General features: G+C 32.0%; 1 long non-coding RNA gene across 1 annotated transcript; it reads left to right on the top strand.

Moving 5' to 3' along the window:
• The first annotated feature begins 7,783 nt into the window (after positions 1 to 7,783).
• Positions 7,784 to 11,532, top strand: LOC126878492 (uncharacterized). The gene is made up of 2 exons (XR_007695678.1): positions 7,784 to 7,962; positions 11,407 to 11,532. It is a non-coding gene; the product is annotated as an uncharacterized LOC126878492 (long non-coding RNA).
• Positions 11,533 to 14,495: the final 2,963 nt, after the last annotated feature.

Genomic DNA, 14,495 nt, shown 5'->3' with positions numbered 1-14,495 from the left:
ACTAGACATTTGCAAAGTGCGATTTTTTATAAAACGAAAGCTAATGGGGAAAAAATTCTTCGCGAGTTGTTAGTATACAGTCCTAAGTGTAGCCGTGTTTATTGTTACGTTTGTAAACTGTTTTCTACGAAAATTGTTCTTCTAACTTCCGATGGGTATAACGACTGGAAAAATATCAGTAGGACAGTTATTCAACATGAGCGATCTGCTGAGCATATTTCCTCAATTGGTACGTTAGTCAAGAGAAGTAGTATAACAGGACAAATTATAACATTAATGGAAAGAAATTATTTAGAAGAAAAGGAACATTGGAGAAATGTTCTTCAGCGAATAGTAGCAACCATTAAATTTTTGTCCAAGAACGGTCTATCCTTTTATGGTTCAACAACTAAATTATTTACAAAAGGAAATGGAAATTTTTTAAGTTGCTTGGAGTATTTAAGCGAATTTGACCCATTTTTAGCTAGTCACTTACAAAAATATAATGATGTTGGCAGTGGAAACGTCAACTACCTCTCATCATCTATATGTAACGAATTTATTGCTCTGCTGGGGAAACAAGTTCAAAATGTAATAATAGAAGAAGTAAAAGTGGCAAAATACTTTTCTCTTATTATAGACTCTACACCCGATATTTCACATATAGATCAATTAACTTTAATAATCAGATATGTGCAACCGACTGGAAAACCAGTAGAGAAATTATTATGTTTTCTACCAATTTTTTCCCATACAGGAGAAAATTTGTCAAGTGTGGTCTTAGAACAATTAAAAAAACTTGATATTAATATTAACTGGTGTCGGGGACAAAGCTACGACAATGCTTCTAGCATGTCAGGAAAATATAATGGCGTACAGGCGAAGATTAAAGAAAAATCGAAAAGCGCCCATTATGTACCTTGCGCCAGTCATTCTTTAAATTTAGTAGGTAATAGTGCAGCAGAAACTTGTTTAGAAGCTGCGAAGTATTTTGATGACGTACAGTGTATTTATAATTTTTTTTCTGCATCTACCTATAGATGGTACGTTCTTCAAACGTGCTTAACAAATTCTCAGAAATCATTATCCGTTAAAAAAATTAGTGACACTAGATGGTCTGCGAGAAGTGATGCTATTAAAGCTATATCGCGTAACTTTGATGAAATTAAAATCGCGTTGAACCAATTAAGCGAAGATCCAAACCAAAAAAGGATGACGTCAGTTGAAGCGAATGATTTATTGGGGAAAATGAACACGTTAGAGTTTATTCTTATGACAACTATTTGGAACAAAATTTTGGACCGAATAAATGCAACCAGTAAATCATTACAGGAAATTACTAATAACGTTACCGTAGTGTGTGAACTTTATAATAGTTTAATTAAATATATAGAAAATTTAAGAGAAAAATTTTCAGAAATTGAAAATGAAGCTAAAAAAGTATCGCCGATAAACGCTTCATATAAAGATGAGCTTTCCCGAGGACGAAAAAGAAAACAATTTTTTGATGAAAATTCAAGTGTTTCCGAAACGATTTTTTTAAAAGGACATGAAAATTTTAAAATAAATAGTTTTTTACCTATATGTGATACTTTAATCGCGCAACTATCTATACGTAAAGACGCTTATAATTCTGTAAACGATATTTTTAACATATTGTTCACAGACAATAGTGAAACAGTAGACTTAAAAACTATTACTGAATATTATGAAAACGATATTGATGTTGATGATCTAGTGGAAGAAGTGGCACATTTTAAAGAACTTTGCAGCTCGTCTAATATATTAAAAAATCCGCAAAGTATGATGACCTTTTTGATAGAAAATAACATCATATCGACGTTTACAAATGTAGAAACGTTGCTTAAAATTTATTTAACTATACCCATTAGCAACGCTTCAGGTGAAAGATCTTTCTCGGTACTGAAAAGAGTAAAGACGTATTTAAGAAATTCCCTAAATCAACAGAATCTGTCGTCTTTGGCTATTTTAAATATAGAAAATGATATATTACAAACAATCGACACAAATGTAATAATTGATAAATTTAGTGAAATGAAAATAAGAAGAAAAAAATTTTAATTTACTTTTTTGTTTAAAAATTTATTTTGTTTTTCATAATAAGTATTTATACATAGTACTTATTTTTTGTTCTTTTCTGTAGAGACAGTATTTGCTTGATATTTGAGTTGTAGGTAATTTCTGTATATATTTTAGTTCTTCTTGTTCTTTTTATATAGACAGGACTTTTTTTTTCAATGTGCCTCCAGTAAGTTGTCATTCCATTGTTTTCGTGGTCTTCCTACTGATCTTCTTCCTATTGGGGAACCGTCTCTCGCTGTCCTTACTACTCTATTTGTTGTCATTCAGTTTATGTGGTCATTCCATTCTACTCTTCTGTTTCTTATCCAGTTACTAACGTTCTCCAGCTTGCACCTCCGTCGTATATATGTACTTCTAGCTCTGTCTCATAATGTCTTACCATAGATTTTTCGAAGGGTTTTCATCTCCGCTGTTTAGAGCTTTATGTGTCAGGTCATATTTCTGCCGCATATGTCGTTATGGTCTGATGACTGTTTTGTAAATTCTGCCTTTCATTTCTTTTCCGATATTTTTATTTCTCTATATTGTTACTCAGGTAACCCGCGGCTCCGTTGGACTCAAAAGACTCAAAGAATCCCCTGTCTTATCCCATTGCCAGCTTCAATTGGGTCAGTTAGTTCATCTTCTACATTTACTTCTACTTCTACTTTGTTGTTCTTTCGTTTTAACACTGCCTGGGGTAATTGCGGGGTGGATAGAGTAGCTCTGCGGTTACCACAGCCGGTCCCAAGCCCGGATAAAATGTGGAGGGTTGATTGGCAAGGTTAGCAACCTACCAATCGTAAAAACGAATACTGCTCCAAGAAAAAAATGTGAAGCCTATAGTTTAGTTATGTAAGTTTATTAAATTTCTTTTATTGTTATCTATAATGTATCAATAATGTACTATGTATATATGTAGTACATTATTGGTACCTTATATTATATACCTATTAATTTTTTACTGTTTAAATATAAATTTTATTTATTGTTAAAAAAAATTTAATTTTTTGTGCAACTATATTTCTAATAATTAATACATTTAAAAAAAGTTAAAAAAAATTAAAAAAGGTTATTATTATTATTATTATTTTTATCCAGATTTAGCCATACGGCTCACACTCTCTCTAAGGGGAAAATTTACTCATCCCAGATACCTACGGTATCAAAAGGATTGAGCTCTGGTGGGACTCTTTCCGCGTTATCGAGCCCTAGGTGACTTGGTATGCAGGTGTATCTCCCAAAAAATTTCGTACACATCTGGCCGTTGCGAGTAGTTTATTATTATTATTATTATTTTTAATTAATTATTATTATTATTAATTAATTAATTATTATTATTAATTAATTAATTACTATTATTAATTAATTTATTAAATATTATTATTAATTAATTAATTATATTTAATTAATTATTTTTATTATTACTATTGAATTTTTTTAGGGGCCCGAAAATTGTGTAGTGCCTCGGGCCTGATTTGAAGTAAAATAGGCTCTGAGGATATCTTATGTCGTATTTGAAAAATCACCTGAGAATTTTTCTTCTAGTAATTCTTCTTACTTTTTTACTGTTAGGTACGAGTGATTTCATTTCAAACCACTCAATTTTGGATCCAACATTTTTGGATCTCCGATTTGTCTGAAACTTAGTGTAGGTATAGATTCTGCGGGATGTAAAAATACGGTCGAGCTGAAGCATTTAAGCCCGAACAGTCTTCTTTTTTTTTTTTCTCAAAATAACATTTGTAGCGATTTTACAGTGATTTTGTAATTATTTAAACGAATTTGTGTATTATATCATAAAGTATCAATAAAAGAAATATTTTTTTAATAGAAGGGGACTCAAAAATGTCATTATAACAAGTTGTTTTGATTTAAAAACAAGGTTTTATCAAATTTTAGTATAGAAAACGTTAAAATACATTTTTTTACTATTTTCTCCATTCCCAAAATACATCATTTTCGATTTGGCCGAAAATGTGTTCACATATAGCCACAACATAGGACTTTAACTGGTCAAAAGGATTTTTATAGTTTTATAATACAAAAACAATGTTACTTGCAATAATATCAGAGTCAAAAACATAGGCGTAGACTCAGTAGACTGTAAGTATACTTAACTTGAAAAATGTCTGATATTATTGCATTTAACTTTTTTGTATTGTAAAACTATAAAAATCCTTTTTACCACTTAAAGTCCTGTGTTTGGCTATATGTGGGCAAATTTTCAGGCAACTCAAAGATGACATATTTTGGTAATGGAAGAAAATGTAAAAAACGGTATTTTAAAATTTCTATACTAAAATTTGATCAAAAACTTGTTTTGAATCAAAATACCTTGTTGTAATGCCTTATAATGACATTTTTGAGTCCCTTCTATTAAATAAATATTTTTATCATTGATACTTTATGATATAACACACAGGTTTGTTTAAATAAATACCAAATCACTGTAAACTCGCTAAAAATGATATTTTGAGAGAGAGAAAAAGAAGAAGAGAGTTTGGGTTTAAATGCTTCAGCTTGAGCTTATTTTTACGTTCCGCAGAAAGTATAAACCAAGTTTCAGACAAATCGGAGTTCTAAAAGTTTTTGTCTGAGTGATTTGACATGGAATGTACGGTACACAAAACACACAAAAGGAACTAGAATCGTGGAATAAAGGAATAAAGAATATGGAAACAGTATAAGTGGAAGAACATATTATACAGAGAGGATCTAAATTATGGAATAAATTCATTTTCTCTAAAATGGACGACTTTGGAGAAAAATCATGAAACAGGTCGATTTTTATTTTTAAATTACAATTGTTTGGCATATATTTCATACTAGTGACGTCATCATCTGAGCGTGATGACGAAATCAATGATTTTTTTTTAAATGGGAATAGGGGTCATGTGGCACCTCATTTAAAAGGGTGTTCAATTCTCTATTCAGTAATATAAATGATAATATCATTATTTATACAGGGTGGCCAAAAAAATAATTTTTGAATTAAATTAATTGACGCACAAAGAAGAATGTATGTAATTTATTTAACTCAAAATACGTTGTGCGGCTGTCAGTAAAAAGAAAAAATGTTTATTTCACAAATAAACATTTATTTTCGCTTAAATTAAATCACAAACAGCCTCCTACCTACTTCTTGGCAGTTTGAACATTTAATTTAAGCGAAAAGCAATGTTTATTTGCCAAATCAACATTTTTTTCTATTTTCTGACGGCGATAGAATTTATTTTGAGTTAAATAAATTGCATACATTCTTCTTTTTTCGTCAATTAATTTAATTCAAAAATTATTATTTTGACCACCCTGTATAAATAATGATATCGATACATTTTTGGCAAAGTCACGTAAGTGACATTTTTGGCGAAAATCATGTTTTTCCATTAAACTAACGCTATTATTGTTCAGAAGGCACTGCCAAAGTGTAGTAAGCCTATACATATATGTATTATGTTTAAAGTAATTCTAAGCTTACTACACTTTGGCAGTACCTTCTAAACAATAATAGTGTTAGTTTAATGGAAAACATGATTTTCGCCAAAAATATCACTTACGTTACTTTGCCAAAAATGTATCGATATTAGTTAAAATAAAAATGTATACCATTTTTATTCAGTTGAAATGCGAAGGCAAAACAATCTTACTTTTCAGTTAGAATACGGAGCGCAGTCCAGTCCTCTGAATCGCGATTTTCGGCTCTTATTGGAGCCTCATCGGAAAGAACGTAGGCACTGTTCTCCATACCCTAATTGACTAGCGTCGAGAGTTTTTCCCACCCATTGCAACCGAAGTGAAGGTATTAGGTGACTAGCGTCATCTGACAATTGAAAGATGAAGTTAGTTTTCAATCCTAATAGCAAAATTAATAATATTGAAAATATTAAAAATATTACTAAAAGATTTTTAAATTGAAGACTTATTGGTACATTTCCCTGGTTACACCTCCAAGGCTTCTACAATTTGCAAGCCAAATGGATGCTGCAGTGAAGACAAAGGGAATGAATTCTACACTATGCAATTCACATCCCCCGTCTGCAGCTCGGTAAAGTTCCAACGGAAAATGCACCTGGTTACTCTACGGAGTAATACGACTATAAAATAAAAATTTATACCATTTTTATTCAGTTGCAATGCGAAGGCAAAACAATCTTACTTTTCAATTAGAATACGGAGCGCAGTCCAGTCCTCTGAATCGCGATTTTCGGCTCTTATTGGAGCCTCATCGGAAAGAACGTAGGCATTACTCCGTAGAGTAACCAGGTGCATTTTCCGTTGGAACTTTACCGAGCTGCAGACGGGGGATGTGAATTGCATAGTGTAGAATTCCTTCCCTTTGTCTTCACTGCAGCATCCATTTGGCTTGCAAATTGTAAAAGCCTTGGATGTGTCACCAGGGAAATGTACCAATGAGTTTTCAATTTAAAAATCTTTTAGTAATATTTTTAATATTTTCAATATTATTAATTTTGCTATTAGGATTGGAAACTAACTTCATCTTTCAATTGCCAGATGACGCTAGTCACCTAATACCTTCACTTCGGTTGCAATAGGTGGGAAAAACTCTCGACGCTAGTCAATTAGGGTATGGAGAACAGTGCCTACGTTCTTTCCGATGGGGCTCCAATAAGAGCCGAAAATCGCGATTCAGAGGACTGGACTGCGCTCCGTATTCTAATTGAAAAGTAAGAGTGTTTTGCCTTCGCATTGCAACTGAATAAAAATGGTATACATTTTTCAACGAAAACTTTTCGTTTATAAATTTGCAAAAGTCTGTGTGTTATTGCGTCGCCGCTCCTGCAATACTTAGAGCAGATGTATCGATGGATTCTTATGTAGTTTTGTCTTCTGAATCCAAATCTGAAAACGGCATTTCGATATCTCAAACCGTCTTCGAGATAATCGACCTCAAAATCTAAAATGTGACGTCACAATCCGGTTATCTCCTATCAGGCACTAAACGTCAGCTGAAATCTTTGATTAGGAAGTAGGCTACTTTTTTTTAATCTGAATTTGTTAAGCAAAGCAAATGTTATTATTTATATTTGAGTTTGACACTTCGTTAATGTCAAACTAAATTTTAAATTATTTAGCTATTAATAAAATATAAATGACATTTTATAGTGAATTTAATTATTATAATAATATGTGTAATAAATGTATAAAAATACAATTTGAGTATATTATTATTTTGAAAGCAATAATACATATTATACTATATTAATAATGAATCAGTACAAACGATTATATTTAAATTTGGTAAATTCTCCACTTGGCCAGCGACCAGCGCACACAACTCAAAACACAAGTACGCAAATACGGTTGCGTGAAGCGTGGCGCAAAGCCGTGTAATTTACGAGACTCGCTAGGTCTGTAGAGCCAAGTAAAGTTCATCAGTAAAAAGTATCTTTATCATGTATGTATTATTTATTTTACAATATTGGAAAATTGTTATTTAAAATGTAGTTTGGAATAAAAAAGTATGTTCTGATATATGAAATTACATCCTTCTAATAAAAAAAATATTTGACGAATTTTCTCAAATTATGGATACCATCATTTTCATTTATAAAGTCGACTTTACATTACATGATTTATCATGTGATTTGTCATATGATTTGGTCATGGAGTGAAATTTACATGTTTACACTGTGGTATTTGTCATATGATCTTGTCGTAAGCATTGTTATACGGCTCGTTTTGTCATAAGTATTGTCGTGTGGCTCGTCATGGGAAAAATCATATGACAAATCATATGATAAATCATGTAGTGTAAAGTCGACTTAACTCTTGTATTTTTAATTTGACGAAGAAAAGTTATTCTTCATAAAAATCTCTTCTTGGTCTAAGATTTATGATGCAACCATTATGAATTAAATTTTATTAATTTTATACGAGGTATGTAAAAAAATATGAATTTCGAGTAAAGTATCTTTATAGTTCACAACATTTAAATTAGAATGATGTACTTGCACATTAAAACATAATTTTTAATTCTAAACAGTTTTTCGTAATAGCAATTTTCTATATTATGAATTTAAATAGGTATATAAACAAAGTTTTCGTTATGATAATGCTCGAAATTTCAGCTTGTTTTATTTTATAGTCGTATTACTCCGTAGAGTAACCAGGTGCATTTTCCGTTGGAACTTTACCGAGCTGCAGACGGGGGATGTGAATTGCATTGTGTAGAATTCCTTCCCTTTGTCTTCACTGTAGCATCCATTTGGCTTGCAAATTGTAGAAGCCTTGGAGGTGTCACCAGGGAAATGTACCAATAAGTTTTCAATTTAAAAATCTTTTAGTAATATTTTTAATATTTTCAATATTATTAATTTTGCTATTAGGATTGAAAACTAACTTCATCTTTTAATGATATCAGTGTTTATATTACTGTATAGAGAATTGAACACACTTTCAAAGAGGTGCCACACGGCCCCTATTCCCATTTAAAAAATCATTGATTATGTCACCACGCTCAGATGGATGACGTCACTAGTATGAAATATATGCCAAAAAATTTTAATTTGTAAATAAAAATCGACATGTTTCGGGATTTTTCTCTAAAGTCGTTCATTTTAGAGAAAATGAATTTATTCCATAATTTAGATCCTCTCTGTATAAGACTAAATAAAGAACAATTGAAATTTCAAATATCTTGTATTATCAAAATTATTATAGCACATAAAGTGGTACATTTTTAAATATATTAAGTACTTACCTCGCTCATTGGGTTACCTCTACCTCTGCGCTCCATTTTAGAAAAAATACCAGTACCAGTACTACAGGTACTTGGATAAGTACTTATAATTTGAATTACCTAAAAATGAATACAATATTTACTTTATGTAGTTTAAGAATGTTCACCAGAGGCCTACGTTCAGCAGCGGACTTTTGAGGTTGGATGATTTAAGAGGAATTTAAGAATGTAGATAAAGCAGAAGGTAAACACAAACAATTCTTTTGGGATAGCGAAGAAGAGGAAGAAATAAAGCGTAAAAGACAACTATACCGACAATATTTAAGTTCCAAATTATAACAACACAAAATAGAATATAAAGAAAAACAAGAAGATGTACGAAGAAAAATTTCTAAGCAGAACCAGTGTTGGAAAAGAAAATGGCATACTTATCTAGGAGAAACCAGATGCACAGAAAGCTGGAAATTGAGAAACAATTTGAGAAAATAAAAGAATAAAGACGGTACCTAATACATAACATAAAGCATGAAGACTGGAAAGAGTACCTATTTCAAAGAACTTTTAGTAGATAGTAGAGTTAGGCGAAGGAATAAAACACTGAAATCGGCCTTACCTCCGAAAAAAAAGGACAAGACGGATCTTAATAATTCTTTTTGCATTCGATTCGTGAATGCGCCAGGAAACTTTGTGACCCCGAGCCATAATATAATATTGAAAAACTGCATACAAAAAATGCATTCTTAAAGTGCATCTCAAACAGACAATAAAAAAATTCAGAACTCGTCAATTATCGGCGGAAATGAGTACAATTGTGTTACTCGGGGGTTTTTGGGGTGGCTGAAAACGATTATAACGTCAAAGGTGATCTCCGGAGTACCTGGTACCAGGGCACCTACTGTTTACCTCCTCTTGTGGAGTTTTCGGCAAATTCATTAAAAATTAGTCAAAAATCATTACTCGGGGGGTTTTTGGGGCGGCTAACGACGAATATGATATCGGAAGTCATTGCCGGAGTACCTAGTGCCCAGGGTACCTACTATTTACCTCGTCTTGTGGAGTTTTCGGCAAACAGTTTATTAAAAAATTAGTCAAAAATAATTACTCGGGTGTTTTTGGGGTCGCTAACGACGAATATGGCATCGGAAGTGATATACGGAGTACCTGGTACGGTACCCAAGGTACCTACTGTTTACCTCGTTTTATGGAGTTTTCGACAAATTCATTAAAAAATTAGTCAAAAATCATTAAATCACGAGATAAACAGTAGGTACCCTGGGCACCAGGTACTCTGGAGATCAGTTCCGATGTCATATTTGTCGTTAGAGGCCCAAAAAAACCCTGAGTAATGAATTTTGACTAATTTCTTAATGACTTTGCCGAAAACTCCAGTAAACGAGGTAAACAGTAGGTACCCTGGGTACCAGGTACTCCGCAGATCACTTCCGATGTCATATTCGTCGTCAGCGACCCAAAAACCACCGAGTAACAGTTTTTGGCTACTTTTTTAAATGAATTTGCCGAAAACTCCATAAGAACTAAGTACCTACCCTGGGCACCAGGTATTCCGGAGATCGCTTCCGATGTCATATTGGTCGTTAGCGACCCCAAAAACCTCCAGGGAAATTATTTTTGACTAATTATTTAATAATTTTTTGCCGAAAACTCCACAAGACGAGGTAAACAGTAGGTACCCTGGGCATCAGGTCCTCCGGAGATCACTTTTGACGTCATATTCGTTTTTAGCAACCCCAAAAACCCCCGACTAACAAAATTGAACTCATTTCCGCCGATAATTGACGAGTTCTGAATTATTTTTATTGTCTGTTTGAGATGCACTTTAACAATGCATTTTTTGTATACAGTTTTTCAATATTATATCATGGCTCGGGGTCACAAAGTTTCCTGGCGCATTCACGAATCGAATGGAAAAAGATTTATTACGATCCGTCTTGTTTTTTTTTTTCGGAGGTTCAGTGCTTTATCGCTTCGACTAAGTCTAATTTCAAGAATATGGAAACCAAAAGCAATATGGCCGGATACGCCGGTATAATTAGAATTTTTTATAAGATTTTATATAATATACTTAATGTTATATGAATTTAAACATACGCTAAATTCTAAAACTGATTTGGAATACCTACCTACTAAATCTAAATGAAAGTAAAATACATAGATATTAATAAAGGGAATTCGAAAAAAATAGAAAAATATAAAACTTATTGATAACTGTTGGTAAAGATATCAAAATAAGAACATTTTCGTAATAAAACTCATGTCTGTGTTAAATTAAGTCGATATAAAAAACTAAATATTAACCCAAACATTCATTTAGTCGTTTAAAACAGCCACGAAGAGAGATCAAATCATTTTTCACTTAAAAAATAAATCTTATATTGAAATTACAATAATTACTCTGCCTAATAATACAACTACTTTACTTACCAGATTAGTTCTCAAAAATCAAAATGTGAAAAGTAATCTTTGACTACTAAATTCAGATATTAATTGTAAAATACCTATTTCAAACACACGTTTTACAAATACCTATAAATGAATTTTCTACTACATACTACACTACTTTCTGCTTTCTGTATTTCTAAAATTCAAATCTGACAGTTCTCGATAATTTAATTTCTTTACAGGCTGACCAACTGTGAAATTTCGTAGAAACCGACTATCATTTCGCTTACGTAGCGTCATGTCTCTGTGGTGTGGCGTATAGAGCGTTTTCTTGCTATGCAGGCGACCCGGGTTCAAATCCTACTAAGGTACAAGTTTTTTTTATTTTAATTAATCACTTATAATAAGTTAGCGAATAATAATTATTATTGTATACACCAAATAATAACAAAAAAACTAAAATAAAATAAATAAATAAAAAATTATCTTTTCACAGTAAATAATTAATATTTAAAAAATACGTGAATTATTGTTTTCTCACAATTTTGAAAAATTGTGAAAACGTGAAAATATCTCATTGGAGTACTATTTTTTCTTCTTTAAAAAATTTCAGACCATTACCCGTACGCGCGCCAATGGTTAATATAAAATTCTTAATTGTATGTAAAACATGCGCAATAGCTACGTCTGAAAATCCACCAAATTTAATTTGCATACCTCAACCGGTTTTAGAGCAATAAATAAATCGTCAGTTTGTAAGAAAAATTTCAACACCACGTATCTCGGAAACGAAGCATTTGTGGACATATATACATTTATTTGTGGACATGATATCCGATATTATGTTTATCGAACAAACTGTCATTATGTTTCATGTATTAAAGTTTGTCATACTTATTTACTAACACCCTTTATACAGGGTGTTTGGTAAAGAATGGGCCATAGCTTAACCTAAACTTTTATTTTATTTGTTGTTGAATATTTCCTGACAGGCATGGGATAATAAGTGAAAGAGACTTAGAACAAAAACTGGAACAGTGGAGACAAACTCTGGAGGAAAAAGGTTTAAAATTTAGTAGGACAAAAACAGAGTATTTGGAATGTTCATTTAAAGATGGAGCTACTACAAATAAAATGGTATCTTTGCATGGTAAACTGATTGTAAAAAGCAATAGTTTTAAGTATCTAGGATCGGTATTACAGAGTAATGGAGAAATAGATGGAGATGCATGCAGTAGAATTAGGGCTGGATGGATGAAGTGGAAAGAAGCGAGTGGTGTGTTGTGTGACAGAAAAATTCCAATGAAGCTGAAGGGAAAATTTTATAAAACAGCCATAAGACCGGCTATGATGTACGGAACTGAATGTTGGGCAGTGAAAAAGAAAGAGGAACAACGAATGCATGTGGCGGAAATGAGAATGCTTAGATGGATGAGTGGAGTGACAAAGAAGGATAAAATTAGAAATGAGTATATTAGGGGAAGTCTAGGTGTGGCACCAATTGATGCCAAAATGAGAGAGCATAGGTTAAGATGGTTTGGTCATGTTCAACGTCGAGACGTTAATCACCCAATACAAAGAATAGCTGAAGTGCAGATTCCTGGAAAGAGTAGGAGAGGAAGACCAAAGAAGACCTGGGGGGAGACGATAAGGCAGGACATGTTGGTAAAGGGGATTAACATTGATATGACCCAAGATAGAATTGTGTGGTGAAATGCAATTAGGGAAGCCGACCCCGCATAGGGATAAGGCAAAGAGAATGATGAGGCATGGGATAACAATACGAAATTTGGTAAGCAGGGACTTTTTGGGATGGCAAATCTAAATTCGTCATCAAAAATGATGTATTACCCAGAGGGCGCCACATACGTCTTTCAGCGCTCATTTAATACATTCAATTTTTTATCCCCCACTCTACATACTTTTTGAATCAAAACTTTTATTCTCTTAATATTTTTACTTAAAAAAGGTATACTACATTCATATCGCTAAACTCAACTGTTTTCGAGATAAACGCATTTTAAATCTGCGATATACAACATAATTTTTTGCATAATTTCATTGTATGTACAGTAGAGCGTCGATAATCCGAACGTTCGCTAATCCGAACGCAAAAATTATAAAATTAAAAAATATGATCTCGGACCAAATTTTTTGGATTTAATATGACAATATGGGCAAAATATGACCGCGGATTTTTGTTTTGTTTATGCAGAAATACATACAGTATATTTGTTTATTATGCAGGTGTTTTATTCCTTGCAACTAAAACGTATGTGCATATGTACAGCCGGTTCCTAAAAAAACTGATACGACTCTTAGTAAGATTTGATCATGTTGAGCAGTGTATTTGATTGATCTGACATTATATTGATTATGACAGACAAATAATAAAATAAACAAACAACAAACAACTGATCCATGAAAAAACTAATAAGTATTTTAGAAAAATTTAAACGCAGGATGAAAGATTACATTATTACCGAGGGCGGAAAGCCCCTTAGAATAAACAAGCAGTTTCTATTGAATGAAATATTTGAAATTAAATATCACACTTTTTTTTATTTTCAGCCCTGTAACTTATTAAAATAAATATTATAGAAGTTTTCAGGGACTTTCAGCCATCGGTAATAATGTAGTCTTTCATTCTGAGTTTAAATTTTTCAAAAATATTTATTAGTTTTCTCAAAATTCGAAAAAAAATGAATACAATTAAAATACATTGAGAATTTTGACATGCGTCACAATTTTGCATTACCAATGTAAAATTCTAAACTGTTGAATTCCAGCTTCCCTAATTATTTGACATCAAAAGACATTAGAAACTATTTGTAAATGATTGAAATCTGTATTGAAAACAACTGTTAAAATTGGTCTACGTAATTAAACATATTCCAAAATTTTGTAAAAATGTAATACATTTCAGTTTTCAGCCCAAACTTAGGCCACACACAATGCAATAATGTTCACATTTTTGAACTGTCAATATTTTTATTTTATCATCTATTGTTTAAAAACAATACAGTTGATAAGATACCCTCAGATGCGGAGAAAGTATTAATAATAAAGATTAATAATAAAGTCTAATAACCGTGGAACAGAATAAGCTATCTGACAAATTTTAAGATTTGGCAGTGACATTGACAGTATGTAAATATTAAGTATTTATCCTTCAAAATACACTGCTCAATTTTCTACAAAATACGCGTCAAGAGTCGTATCAGTTTTTTTTGGAACCAGGTGTACATATGTACTATGTTTATGAGCTTTGTATGTATTTTGAACATATGTTCGATAATTCGAACAATTTGATAATCCGAACTACCCCTGT

The sequence above is a fragment of the Diabrotica virgifera genome, chromosome 10, assembly GCF_917563875.1.
Source record: "Diabrotica virgifera virgifera chromosome 10, PGI_DIABVI_V3a".
NCBI classification, from domain to species: Eukaryota; Metazoa; Arthropoda; class Insecta; order Coleoptera; family Chrysomelidae; genus Diabrotica; species Diabrotica virgifera.
This window is presented reverse-complemented; position numbering and strand designations above follow the sequence as displayed.